Here is a 13,740-nt window from a genome sequence, read left to right on the forward strand (position 1 = left end):
TCATAAGGTGGTTGGTATGGTGGATGAGGGTTAGGGTCATATGGAGGTGAATGGTGGAAAAGGGCTTGTAAGTATGGTGGTCCCAAGTTGTGTTGAGGAGGTTCATAGGCATATGATGGTGGCTGTTGATAGTCCATTGGAGGTGGTTGTTGCCATGAGGGTTGATCAAATCCTTGTGGCTCCTCCCATCTTTGATTGTTCCAACCTTGATGCCTGTTCTCATTGTAATTTCCTCTTCCTGCAACATAATTGTAACCAAACTCATAGCCAAAGGGGTGAGAGTTCATAGTAACAAATAAAAATTAAAAACAAAAATAAAAATAAATTTTAAATTAAAAGGTTATTTAAATTTTGAAATTTGAATTTTAAATTTTTGAAATTTGAATTTTAAATTTTTGAGATTTGAATTTTGAAATTTGAGATTTGAAATTTGAAAAATTTTTAAAATTGAATTTTGAAAATTTTTAAATTTAAATTTTGAAATTTGAGATTTGAAATTTGAAAAATTTTTAAAATTGAATTTTGAAAATTTTTAAATTTAAATTTTGAAATTTGATTTTTAAATTTTGAATTTTTTTAATTTAATAAGGAAAGAGAAAAACAATAAAATGACACCAAACTTAAAAATTTTTAGATCAAAACGAAGAAAACAACTAAGAACAACTTGAAGGTCAAGATGAACACGAAGAACAACTTTGAAGATAAAGATGAACACCAAAAAAAATTTTTTTTGAAAAAAAAAATTTAATAATTAAATAAAAACCAATAACCTCTTAATTTATGAAAAAAAAGCAAAAATAAAAACAAACAAAAAAAATAAAAAAATAAAAACAAATAAACAAGCAAAAAGTAAAAATATTTACAATAACCAATAATAAGGCACACGTTTGCAATTCCCCGGCAACGGCGCCATTTTGACGTTAGGATTTTTGCCAGTAAAGAATTTCACAAAAACAGTCGCGTTGTAGATATAGTCTCTAAACCGACAGAAATCCCTTCGTACAAACGTTTTGGTTGTCACAAGTAACAAACCCCTTTAAAATTGATAACCGAGTATTTAAACCTCGAGTCGTCTTCTCAAGGAATTGCAGGGAAGTATGTTCTTATTATTGGTTATGCAAAGGTATGTTTTGGGATTTTTGGATCAAGGTAAAAAGTTAGAAAAGCAATGGCAGAGGGAATAAAATAATAACAATAAACATAAACTCTTGGCAAGGTATTAGAAATTGGAAGTCCAGACCAAGTTATCCTTATCAATGATAATGAAAATTGAATCTTAATTTCACTTAGTTAACCCTTACTTAAAGTAGAGGAAGGTCAAGTGACTAATTAGTTTGATCTTCAAATCCGAATTAATTCCTAAGAAAAGGTTGGGATTATTGAAGTTCAATTCAATTAGAGGAGATAACAATTATCAATTATGCTATTGAGTTGGATAAATTCCTGAGTTACTGATTTCTTAACCAAAACCAAAAGGAAAGGAAATTAAAGCTACTGGAATACCTCAAATAAAATACATTCAAAGCAGTAAAATCTAACATGGAAAAGTTCATAAGCCAATTGGGCAACATAAATCAAATACAAATAAAAGTATTAGAGTATCTGAGAGTAAAAGAGAAATATAAAATAAAAGGAATATTGAACCTGGGATCGAGAGTCACTCCTAAAACTAAGAGAAGTCCTAAATCCTAATCCTAAGAGAGAGGAGAGAACCTCTCTCTCTCTAAAAACTACATCTACTCCTAAAATTGTGAATGTGAGAGCCTCTTCATGAATGGATGCATTCCCCCACTTTATAGCCTCTAATCTGTGAGTTCTGGACTGAAAACTAGGTCAAAAGAAGTTCAGAAATCGCCCCCTGCGATTTTTCTTACGTTCAGGTCGCGGAAAGGTGACACGGCCGCGTCGTCCATGCGGCCGCGCGGATTGGGTGTTGGCCAGGTCACGCGTCCGCGTGATCCACGCGTTCGCATCTTCTGGCGTTGGGGAAACAATGACAAATTATATATCAAATCGAATCCCCAGACGTTAGCTTTCCAACGCAACTAGAACCGCGTCATTTGGACCTCTTTAGCGAAAGTTATAACCGTTTGAGTGCGAAGAGGTCAGGCTGGACAGCTTAGCAATTTCTCCAACTTATTGTATTCCTTCCACTTTTGCATGCTTCCTTTCCATCCTCTGAGCCATTCCTGCCCTATAATCTCTGAAAACACTTAACACACATATCAAGGAATCTAATGGTAATAAGAAAGGATTAATATTAGCAAATATAAGATCAAAGAAGCATGTTTTCAATCATAGCACAAAATCAGGAAAGAAATATAAAACCATGCAAATATTATGAATAAGTGGGTAAAGAGTTGATGAAATCCACTCAATTGAGCACAAGATAAACCATAAAATAGTGGTTTATCAAGCTTCAAACTCGCGAGTGCTGGGCATAGTGACAGACGCAAAAGGATTACTGAATCCTATTCCAGCAGGATCGAGAATCGATAGATGATTAGCCGTGCGGTGACAGTGCATTTTGGACCATTTTCACTGAGAGGACAGGATGTAGCCATTGACAACGGTGATGCCCAACATACAGCTTACCATGGAAAGGAGTATGAATGATTGGATGAAGGCAGTAGGAAAGCAGAGGTTCAGAAGGAATAAAAGCATCTCCATACGCTTATCTGAAATTCTCACCAATGAATTACATAAGTATTTCTATCTTATTTTATATTTTAATTATATTTTAATTATCAAATCTCTATAACTATTTGAATTTTCCTTACTGAGATTTACAAGGTGACCATAGCTTGCTTCAAGCCGACAATCTCTGTGGGATCGACCCTTACTCACGTAAGGTTTATTACTTGGATGACCCAGTGCACTTGCTGGTTAGTTGTGCGAAGTTGTGACAAAGAATTAAGATTATGAACGTGCGTATTAAGTTTTTAGCGCCGTTACCAAGGAATGAACGATCACGATTTCGTGCACCATGCTCCTTTATTGAGCGTTACGCTCGTTCTTCAAGCGCTGCACCATTTGGTGTGCATTTTCTTCAACTGGCGCTCCCTTAGTGAGCGCCCAGTTAGCTATTCGAGCGCTGCTTAGTGCGTAGGATGGCCTCCCAACTTGAAATTCATGAAAAAGTTAACTTAGTGAGCGTGGCGCTCACTTTGGAAGTGAACGCTACTCCAAAATGTTGCTGAGCGTGGCGTTCTCTTTGTGAACGTAACGCTTCCCTGATTTGCCTCCTCCTTTCTTCATTTCTTCACCTACAAGCAACCAAACAAGCAATCAAAGTCTCACCAAAATCATAAGTCCTTGCATCATTCATAAGATCAATTAATTCTAGCATAAACCTTATGAATTTGTGTAACATAAATTATGTTTGATTGATTCAAAATGATCTTGAAATTCCACTCCAATAACTTACTTATTGTGCAAAAAAGTGCATAAAACCTAATGAAACAAGTGAAAAATGCTTGTAAAACTAGCATAAGATGACTTGTCATCAGCACTGCCAAAGTCAAGCCATCAATTGCTTGTAGAGCTCCATGAGAAGATAGATCAATATGAGAGGCGTAACAAATGCCGATTTGCTTACATGAAGAAGCTTTGGAGTTATGTCAACCCGCCTACAGAAGAGCCGGTCATTTCCTCATCTGATTCGGACAACAGTGAAGCAAGTACTCAAGGCACGGATGCTGGAGGTGACGACCCGAACCCCCCTTTGTGTCTCACCATTGGCACGGAGGACCGTGCAAACTTTTAAGTGTGGGGAGGTCGGTTACCAACTTTCGTAGGTAACTTTTCTTTTCAGCACCCATGATTTTGATTTTCTTTTCTTTCTTTCATTAGCCAGAATAGATTGCATGGTTAGTTTGTATTTGAACACTTCTTGAATATTAGGACTACTTGGTTAGTTAGGATGATAACTTCTCTTCCAAGAAATCATCTATAGGGCACCCTACTAATTTGAAATTGAAATTTTTTTTTGTGTCAATCTTGCTTGAAGAATGTATACCGGAACATGGTTTTTAAGCTGAAAACACAAGCATGTGAGACTTGAGCCTAATGGTGTGGTTACATCTTATAACCACTTATTTTCCTTCTTGTGTGCATTATTCTCCTTCTATGATTGTTGATGTGCGGAAAACGATCCGACACAAAACTCACCGGCAAGTGCACCGGGTCGTATCAAGTAATAATAACTCACGGGAGTGAGGTCGATCCCACAGGGATTGAAGGATTGAGCAATTTTAGTTTAGTGGTTAAAAGGTTTGAGGCAAACATTGGCGCAAACTTTTGCTCTCCAGGGTGTTGATTTGTGAGGCCAACGTTTGCCAAAAAGTTTGAGGCAAACGTTGGCTCAAGCTTTTCTCCCAAAAGTTTGCGCAAAAGTTTGAGGCAAACTTTTGCTCAAGCTTTTTGCTCCCTGGTTCGTTTTCACTTATTCCAAAAGTTTGAGCTAAAGTTTGAGGCAAACTTTTGCTCAAACTTTTTGTCCTCTCTTCCTCCTAGCCATTCCTTCTTGCTTCAACCTTTCTCCAAGCTTTCTTCACCTATCATTAATCAACCAAACACATCAAAGCTATGCTCAAAATCATGAGATATTCATTCTTTCATAATATGTGACAATTATAGCATAAAACCTCATGAAATTGCATTAATTTATCTATGGTTGATTAAATCAAAGGAAACATGAAAATCTACCCAATTGGCTTGCTTGTGGCTCAAGAAAGTGCATAATTCAATTGAAAACAAAAGAAAAAGGCTAGTGAAACTAGGCTAAGATGACTTGTCATCAATTGTAATCCTTGCTTTGTTCGATTCTTTATGTCCATTATTCCATGTAGACATGCATTTTATATGATTGAGACCATCATTTTATTTAGCCCGTATACCCAAAGAGCCTACCCTTCATCAACCTTTGTTAGCCAACTTTAAGCCTATCATAAACCCCTTATTAGCACATTACAAGCCTCTAATCAAAAAACAATAATTGTTCTTATTTGGATCTTTGATTAGCTTAGGCTAGTGTGTGTGTGTGTCATTCAAGTGTGGGGATACTTGGGACATTGGTTGAGGTAAAAGGGTGTTTAGAAGTTTCATTGAAGATTTTGGGAATTGGATACATCTTCATGCATTAAATATAAAGCCATGTGCATTGATGCTCTTGTATGAGTTTGTAATTGAAAAGAAAGAAAAGAAGAAAAATACACATACAAAAGAAAAAAAAGGGAGAACAAAAAGAAGAAAAAGAAAAAAAGAAAGAAATAAAAAGGGAACAAAATGTCCCAAAGTAAGGTCCAATAAAAATCAATGCATGTGGGAAATGATAAAGAAAAGAAAATGCATGAAGGTGTGGAAAAAAAAGAGAGAAAAGAATGGGTAGTTAGGCCTATATTAGATTTCTATAGGTTGCTATATAGGTTAGGTGGGAAGCTTATGTTAATCAAAGATTCAAATCTTGAGCTCACTTAACTATATATAACCTTACCTTGACCCTAGCCCCATTATAACCTAAAGAAAAGACCTCATGATAGGTGTATGCATGCATTGGATAATTGTTAATTGTTAGATGACAAACAAATTGGGGAAAGCATGATTAGAGGAGAATTGAGTGGTCAGCCCTAAACATTAGAGAGAATAGAGTACAAACACTTCCGGTGAAGGTTTGATGCTCAACTCCTTGTTCTCGGCTTTCACGAGCTTTCTTCATGCAAGTATATACACTCCACTTTGATGCTTGAATTGGTAGGATTATGAATTTTTTGTCATTTTAGCCCTATGTGCTCATATACATATACATTCTCAGAAGTTGGTTCACCCTTAACCAAGTAGGTAGATACATTTGCATTACGTACATGTATTTAGGCATACTGCATATCAATAAACTCCTTCTCCTATGTTCTTTGATCTTTTACTCTCTAAGCATGAGGACATGCTTGGTTTAAGTTTGGGGAGATTTGATGCACCGCTATTTAGTGATACATTTTGTGCTCAAATTGAGTAGTTTTAGCAATATTCCATAACACTTATCCATATGAAATGCATGGTTTTGTGTTTCCTTTCCAATTTCGCTTAATGGTTGAAAACATGCTTTTTAAGCCCTAAATAAGCTATATTCTTATCTCCCTTTATTACCATTCGATGCCGTGATCCGTTTGTTAAGTGATTTCAGAGCTTTATAGGGGTAAGAATGGTCTAAAAGAGGGAAAGGAAGCATGCTTAAGAGGAAGGAGAATAAAAATGGAGCTTTGGAGCATTGGCACCCACGCGCACGCGCAGCCGACACGCACGCGTGTAAGCTGGATTTTGGAATCAGCGCGCAAACGTCGACGTTTTCGCGTGGCTGGCCAGGTTTCTCATCGACGCGTATGCATGCTTGACGCGTACGCGTGGATCGCAAAAGTCCATCGACGCGTACGCGTGACCCACGCGTACGCAAGACCCACGCGTACGCGTGACGCGCGCACGTGATCTTTTTAATGAAAACGTGACCAGCAATTTCAGGGGAGCTTCTGACCCAATTCTGGGTGAAATTCTGGCGGAAAAGCTTAAAAGAACCAAGGATTGAAGGAGAACTAATCTTTTACACACTTTAGTTAGTTACTTGTGGAAGTTACTTTTTTAGAGAGAGAAACTCTAACTTCTCTCTAGGGTTCTAGCTTTCTCATTCACAATTGTACTTGGATATTTTAGTGAGATCTAAATTTGATTCAAATTTATATTGTTCTAGTTGTAGATCCTCCTTTTCCATTCTCAATTTAGTGTTTTTGATGCTCTATTCTTGTAGATCTTGGATCTAGACTTTGTTACTTTGCTTTCCATTAATGAATTGAGGAATTTCATTTTCAATTGTTGTTAATTGTTAGTTGTTGTTGATTGTTTGCAATAGATAGCTTTAATTCAATTCCTTTCTCCCAATTCATGATTTCTTACATTATTGCTCACCAATTTCTTGATAAAATGTCAACCTTAGCTATGGAGTAGTTCTTCACACTTGACGTAGGGGTTGGGTAATTGGAAACACTTGAGTTATTAAGGTCTTTTGTTGATTGACAATTGAGAATTGCTAATTGATTTGAATGACACTAACTCTAGTCTCTCCCTAGGATTAGACTAGGACTTGTGGACTCAAATTGATTATTTTCACTTGACTTTCTTTCATAGTAGAGGTTAACTAAGTAGAGCAATAAGTAATTGATGTCACAATTGATGGAGATAATGATGATAAGACTTCCAATTCTCAACCCTAGCCAAGGCTCTTATATTGATTGATTGCCATTCACTCTTGCTTGATTCTAAATTCTTGTGTCCTTTAGCTTCATTGCCATTTGCTTATTACTATTATGCAATTGTTTACATTTCTCGTACCCAACCTCACACCAAGAGACTCCTAACCAATGATGTGCACCTTAGGGCAACTCCTAGGGAGAACGACTCGAGACTAATACTCTCGGTTATTAATTTGAATTGTGGACACACTTTCTTTGTTTGATGTGCTATGGTTTGTTGGTTTAGAGCTATACTCACGACATAATTCCATTAGAGAATTCTATATCATCAAAATATAGCTCATCAAGGTGCCTCCTTAGAGTCTTCTCAGGTTCAGGATCAGGAGTCAATAGGGGGTTCTTTATCCCTGTTCCTGGTCATAAACAAAAAAAAAAGAAAAGAAAGAAAAAGAAGAAAACTTTCTATGCCAATAGGCAAGAAGCTCCTCCTTAAAATGAGATGTGAAGAAAGAAGAAGAAGACATGAAAGAAATAAAAGAAATAGAAGAAGAATACTTTGAAAATAGGGGATAGAAATAATTAAGAGATAGAAGATGAGAAGGAAGAATACAGAGGAGGAAGAAGAATGATATAGATGTGAGAAGAAGAGTAGTATAAATAGAAAAAGTAAATAAGAATTAAAATATTTTTATTTTTATTTTATTTATTATTTAGTTAATTAATTTTCAAAAATTATGGTTAATAATTCAAAAATATTTTAAAATTAGTTAATGAATTTTCGAAAATAGAAGAGAGAGAAAAGAGAGAAGTTTTCGAAAATTAATGAGAGATGAGAGTTAGTTAGGTAGTTTTGAAAAAGAAGAAAGAGAAGAAGAGAGTTGGTTTTCGAAAATTAAGAAGAGGGAGTTAGTTAGGTGGTTTTGAAAAAGATGAGAGAGAAGATAAGATATTAATTAAGAAAAGATATTAATTTAAAATAAGATAGAAGATAAGAAACGATTTAAATTTAAAATAAGATAAGAAAAGATTTTAAAATTGAAATTTGAAATTAGAAAAAGATAAGATAAGAAATTAAAAAGATTTGAAATTGATTTTAAAAAGATAAGATTTTGAATTTTGATTTTGAAAAAGATATGATTTTTAAAATTTGGAATTTGAAAAAGATAAGATAAGATTTTTAAATTTTGAAAAAGATAAGAAAAAGATAAGTTGAAAAAGATATGATTTTTATTTTTGAAAAGATTTGATTTATGAGAAAATTTTTAGTGAGATTTTCAAAAATTATGATTATAATTAAGTTAGAAAAGATATTTTTTTATTTTTTTTAATTTAATGATGAAAGAGAAAAACACACAAAAGACACAAACTTAAAATTTTTAGATCTAGCACCCTTTTATTTTTGAAAATTTGGAGGGAAATACAAGGGGACACCAAACTTAAAAATTTTAAGATTAAAACGCACAAAAGACTCAAGAACACTTTGAACACTCACAAGAACACAAAGAACAACATTCAAAGACTCAAAGAACACAAGAACATAAAAAGAACACCAAACTTAAAATTTTTAGAAAACTAAATATAAATTTTCAAAAATTGAAATAAAAATAACAAGAAAATACCAAACTTAAAGATTTAACACAAGAATTAAACAAAGAAACTATTTTTGAAAATTTTTTGAAAGAAAGACTCAAAAGGAACGAAAATTACCAAGAACAAAAATAAAAAGACTCAAACTAAGAACAAAGATTAAACAATGAAAATAAAAATAATTTTGAAAAGGTTTTTGAATTTTTCGAAAATTGAAGAAGAAGAAAATAAAGATAAAAGACTTAAAGACTCAAACCAAGAACAAAAACAAAGAGGCTTAAAAAAATCAAAGATTAAACAAAAAAAAGAAAAATATTTTCGAAAAAGTTTTTATGATTTTCGAAAATTAGAGAAGAAGAAAATAAAAGTAAAAGACTCAAATAAAATAAAATAAAAATTACCTAATCTAGGGAGCAAGACAATCCGTCAGTTTGTCCAAACTCAACAATCCATGGCAATGGCGCCAAAAACTTAGTGCGTACGATCCCCACACTTTCGTACAACAGTACCAGCAGGTGCACTGGGTCGTCCAAGTAATACCTGAGCGAGTCAGGGTCGATCCCACGAATATTGTGGTTTGAAGCAAGCTATGGTTATCTTGCAGGTCTTAGTCAGGTAGATCAGAAAGTTTATATGTTTTCATTCATCAAGAGAAACTATTTAATGCAGGAATAAAGAAAAAGAGGTAGAAAATACTGATAGGAATAGGATTAGGGATTGGAGCTGCTTTGTCTTTCTGAATTAACTCTGGTACTACTGTCTTCTTTGCTTGTGAGTGATCTTCTTCTATGGCAGGCTGTATGTGATCAAAGCTATTGCCCGTGGTCATTAATTTCCTCTGTCCTAGATCAAATGCCATTGCCCGTGGTCATTCAATCTGACAGAGGGTGAAGCTCTAGTAGTTCATTCTCTTGGCGATCCTACTCAAAAGGCCACAGACAAGGTCGAATCTTCCGGATCAGAGAACGCTACTTCTTTCGATCCTAGCCTATATCACGGAGACCCTAATCTCCCCGGATATCGGCTGAACTAGTGTGTTGAGAAGTTCCTAATGAAGTCGTGGATTAGCCGTCTGAGAGATGTATAAGCATAGCTGTTGGTCCATGCTTTCTTGCCAAGTATTCACACGAACCCAAGTAGACACTGGTGTTTGTCAGGCACGTTCGTCTTAATGTGATGAACAGAGCTAATTTGTCAGATCATCCTATTCACCACAATGAAGATCAGATATACATCTTAGAGGTAAATCAAACACGGATCGAAGAAGAAACAGTAATACTGTTATTAATTCATAGGACTCAGCAGGGCCCCTCCCCTCAACTTAGGAGGTTTAGAAACTCATACTGAAGTAAAATACAATGTAAAACTTGAAAATAGCATAAAAGGTCTGATTATTGGTAGTATGTTCGAATGATTATGTAAAATACACTTTAAATACTACACAGATGACTAGTTAGGGTAAAACAGTCTATTTAGTGCTAAAATTCACTTATGGGGCCTACTTGGTGGGTGTTTGGGCTGAGCTTTGATGAGATCCACGTGCTATGAGGTCTCTTGGATGTGGAATGCCAGCTAGGGGGTCCTCTTTGGGTGTTTGTACATTGGTCTCTGCTCTTTGGGCACTTGACGCCTGGAAGGGGACAGGTATCTGGCGTTGGAGGCCAGTTTTGGGCCATCTAATCCGAAACAAAGCATAGACTATTACATATTGATGGAAAGCTCTAGAAACTTTCCATAGCCGTTAAGAGCTCTCCATTTGGAATTTTGTAGCTCCAAAACAGCTCTTCTGAGTGTAGGCAGGTCAGATCCGGACAACATCTGCAGTGTTTTCTCTGTCTCTGAATCAGACTTTTGCTCCAACTCCTCAATTTTAGCCAAAAAATACCTGAAATTATCCAAAAACAAAAAAACTCATATTAGAATCCAAAAATGTGAATTTAACACTAAAACCTATAAAAACTTAATATAAACTAAATAAAATATACTAAAAGCTATATGAAAATGATGCCAAAAAGCGTATAAAATATCCGCTCATCACAACACCAAACTTAAATCGTTTCTTGTTCCAAATGAAGCTTAGTTACAATCAGAGGAGCGGGACTTAGCAGATTTTTGCTTCTAAATCATTTTGGCATCTCACTATCCATTGAAACTTAGAGATGTTGCCATCCTTAGGAACTTAGAATCCAGATGATATTATTGACTCTCTTAGTTCAATTCTTTTTTATTGCTGAACACAGCTTTCAGAGTCTTGGCCATGACCCTAAGAACCTTGTCTTCCAGTATTACCACCAGATACAATAATGCCACAGACACTTTAACTGGGTGAACCTTTTCAAATTATGACTCAGCTTTGCTAGAGTCCCCAGATAGAGGTGTCCAGAGTTCTTAAGCACACTCTTTTTGCTTTGGACCACGACTTTAACCGCTCAGTCTCAAGCTTTTCACTTGACACCTTCATGCCACAAGCACATTGTTAGGGATAGCTTGGTTTAGCCGCTTAGGCTAGGATTTTATTCCTTTGGGCCTTCCTATCCACTGATGCTCAAAGCCTTGGGTCCTTTTACCCTTGCGTTATGGTTTAAAGGGTTACTGGCTTTTTCAATCTGCCCTCCTTTTTCTGCATTTTTGGGCAGTAATGGATTTTTCTGCTTTTTATTTTTTTCTTTTTCTTTTCGCCATTTTTTTAGCATGCATATAATTTTTTTTCTTTTGCAACATGCTTTTTCTTTTGCTGGTTTTTCTTGCTTCAAGAGTCAATTTTTAGATTTTTCATATTATCGATAATATTTTTCTTTTTGCCTTATTCTTTCAAGAGCTAATATTATAAAATTCCAACTTCAAATATGCACTGTTTAATCATACATTCAGAAAACAATAGCAAATGACACCACATCAACATAATTGAACTACTCTTATTTTAAACTTGAAATTCATGCATCTCTCAATTCTTTATGAAAAATTTTATTTAAGCAAGGTGAGAGATATATGGAACATTTTACAACTTAAAGACATCAATGCAAATGATCATGCAACTAGAACAAGAGAACAGATAAATAAACAGACAGAAAACAGAAAAATATCAGGAAAGGGGTGTAAAAGAGAACGAATCCACCTTTAAGGGTGGCGTCTAGTGCTCCTCCTTGAGGATCTAATGTGATGCTTAATCTCTTCTATGTCATCCCTTTGTCTTTGTTGCTCTTCCCTCATAGCCCTTTGGTATTCCCTTATGGCTCTTTGGTCTTCTCTTATTTCATTAAGGGTGGTGGCATGTCCTTGATGCTCCATCCTCAATTGCTCCATGTTAGTGCTCAATTCTCTAAGAGAAGTTTGCCATTGATCCCAATAGCTTTGGGGAGGAAAATATTTCACTTGAGGCATCTTAGGGATCTCATATTGAGGCTATTGCACGTGTTCTTATGCATGCTCTCTAGTTTGCTCCATCCTCCTCTTGGTGATGGGCTTGTCCTCCCCAATGGAGACATCTCCACTTATAACAATTCTATCTGAATTGCATAGATGATAGTTGAGATGTGGGAATGATAACCTTGTATTGGTGTGAGGCTTCTCAGCTACCTTGTACAGTTCTTAAGGAATCACCTCATGTACTTCCACCTAAATTCCAGTCATGATGCAATGGATCATGATGGCTCTATCAACAGTCACTTCTGACCGATTGCTAGTAGGGATGATGGATCTTTGGATGAATTCCAACCATCCTCTAGCTATGGGTGATGTGAGGCGAAAATAAGCCAATTAAGAAATCAATATATAAACACGTTGCGAGTATAGTTCTTAACCAGCAAAAATCTGCTCATCAATTTAGAAAGGTTGTCACAAAATTAGAATAAAAATACTGGGAGTATGAATCTCAGGTCGTCTCCCAACGAGTTGACAAAATGGTGCTATTTTATTAATCAGGAGTTTTTCGAGAAATTTTGAGAGTTGAAAGGCAGGAAAATAAAGGATTGAGAATTAAAGCAATGTAAATTAAAAGAGATTTATATATTTAGAATAAAAAGCCTTGACCGGGGGTATGATTAATTGGAAGTTCTATCCTTGTTGGAATTTCTCAAGTGTAGTATCAAAAGGTTGTTATTTTCACTTAGTTAACCCTTACTAAATAAAGGAAAGTCAAGTGATTGAGCTAACTCTTATTTGCAAATCCTAGTCCTCTCCCTTGGGAAGGACTAGCGTTAGTAAATAGAGAATTAGCCAACAACTTCCAATTTAACTAATCACTTAAGCATTCCAACTCAAGTGTCTCCTTTAAATCAACCCCTATGTCAAGTTGGGAATCTACTCCATTGACATGAATATAACGCTCACAGAAATATAAGAAGAAGAGATGATAAATTAAATAAAGTAGGGATTGAAAATCAATTAAAGGAAAAAGTAGTTCTCTGTATTAATAAATCCAAAATGCAACATACCTATCTGAACAAGATTAATAAGTAATCAAAAGAGTAAAGGAATAAGGAAACAAACTAGAATAGTAACTTCAACGGAGGTGATGACTCTCTCAATATCCAAAGCAAAAGTATAAGACTATAAAACTATGAATGTAAAGAAAACCTAGAAGAAGAGTAATTTTCTCCCTCGATTCAGATCTAAAACTAAAACTATGCTAATGAGAATGTCTGTTGTGTCTCTGCCTGTTCCCTGGCTCTATTTTGTGTTTCTGGGCCTAAAACTGGGTCCAAACTTGGCCCAAAATCGCCCCCAGTATTTTCTGTAACTTCTGTAGATCGCGCACGTCACGCGTACGCGTCATCCACGCGCACGCGTCTTTATGCAAACTCCAATCCACGCGTACGCGTCAGGTACGCACACACGTCGCTTCAAATTTCTCCATATAGCGCGCACGCGTAAGCCATGTGTGCGCGTCGATGCTCGCTGGTTATCTCCTTATTTTTTT

This window comes from Arachis ipaensis, chromosome B05, assembly GCF_000816755.2.
Source record: "Arachis ipaensis cultivar K30076 chromosome B05, Araip1.1, whole genome shotgun sequence".
In the NCBI taxonomy this organism is placed as follows: domain Eukaryota; kingdom Viridiplantae; phylum Streptophyta; class Magnoliopsida; order Fabales; family Fabaceae; genus Arachis; species Arachis ipaensis.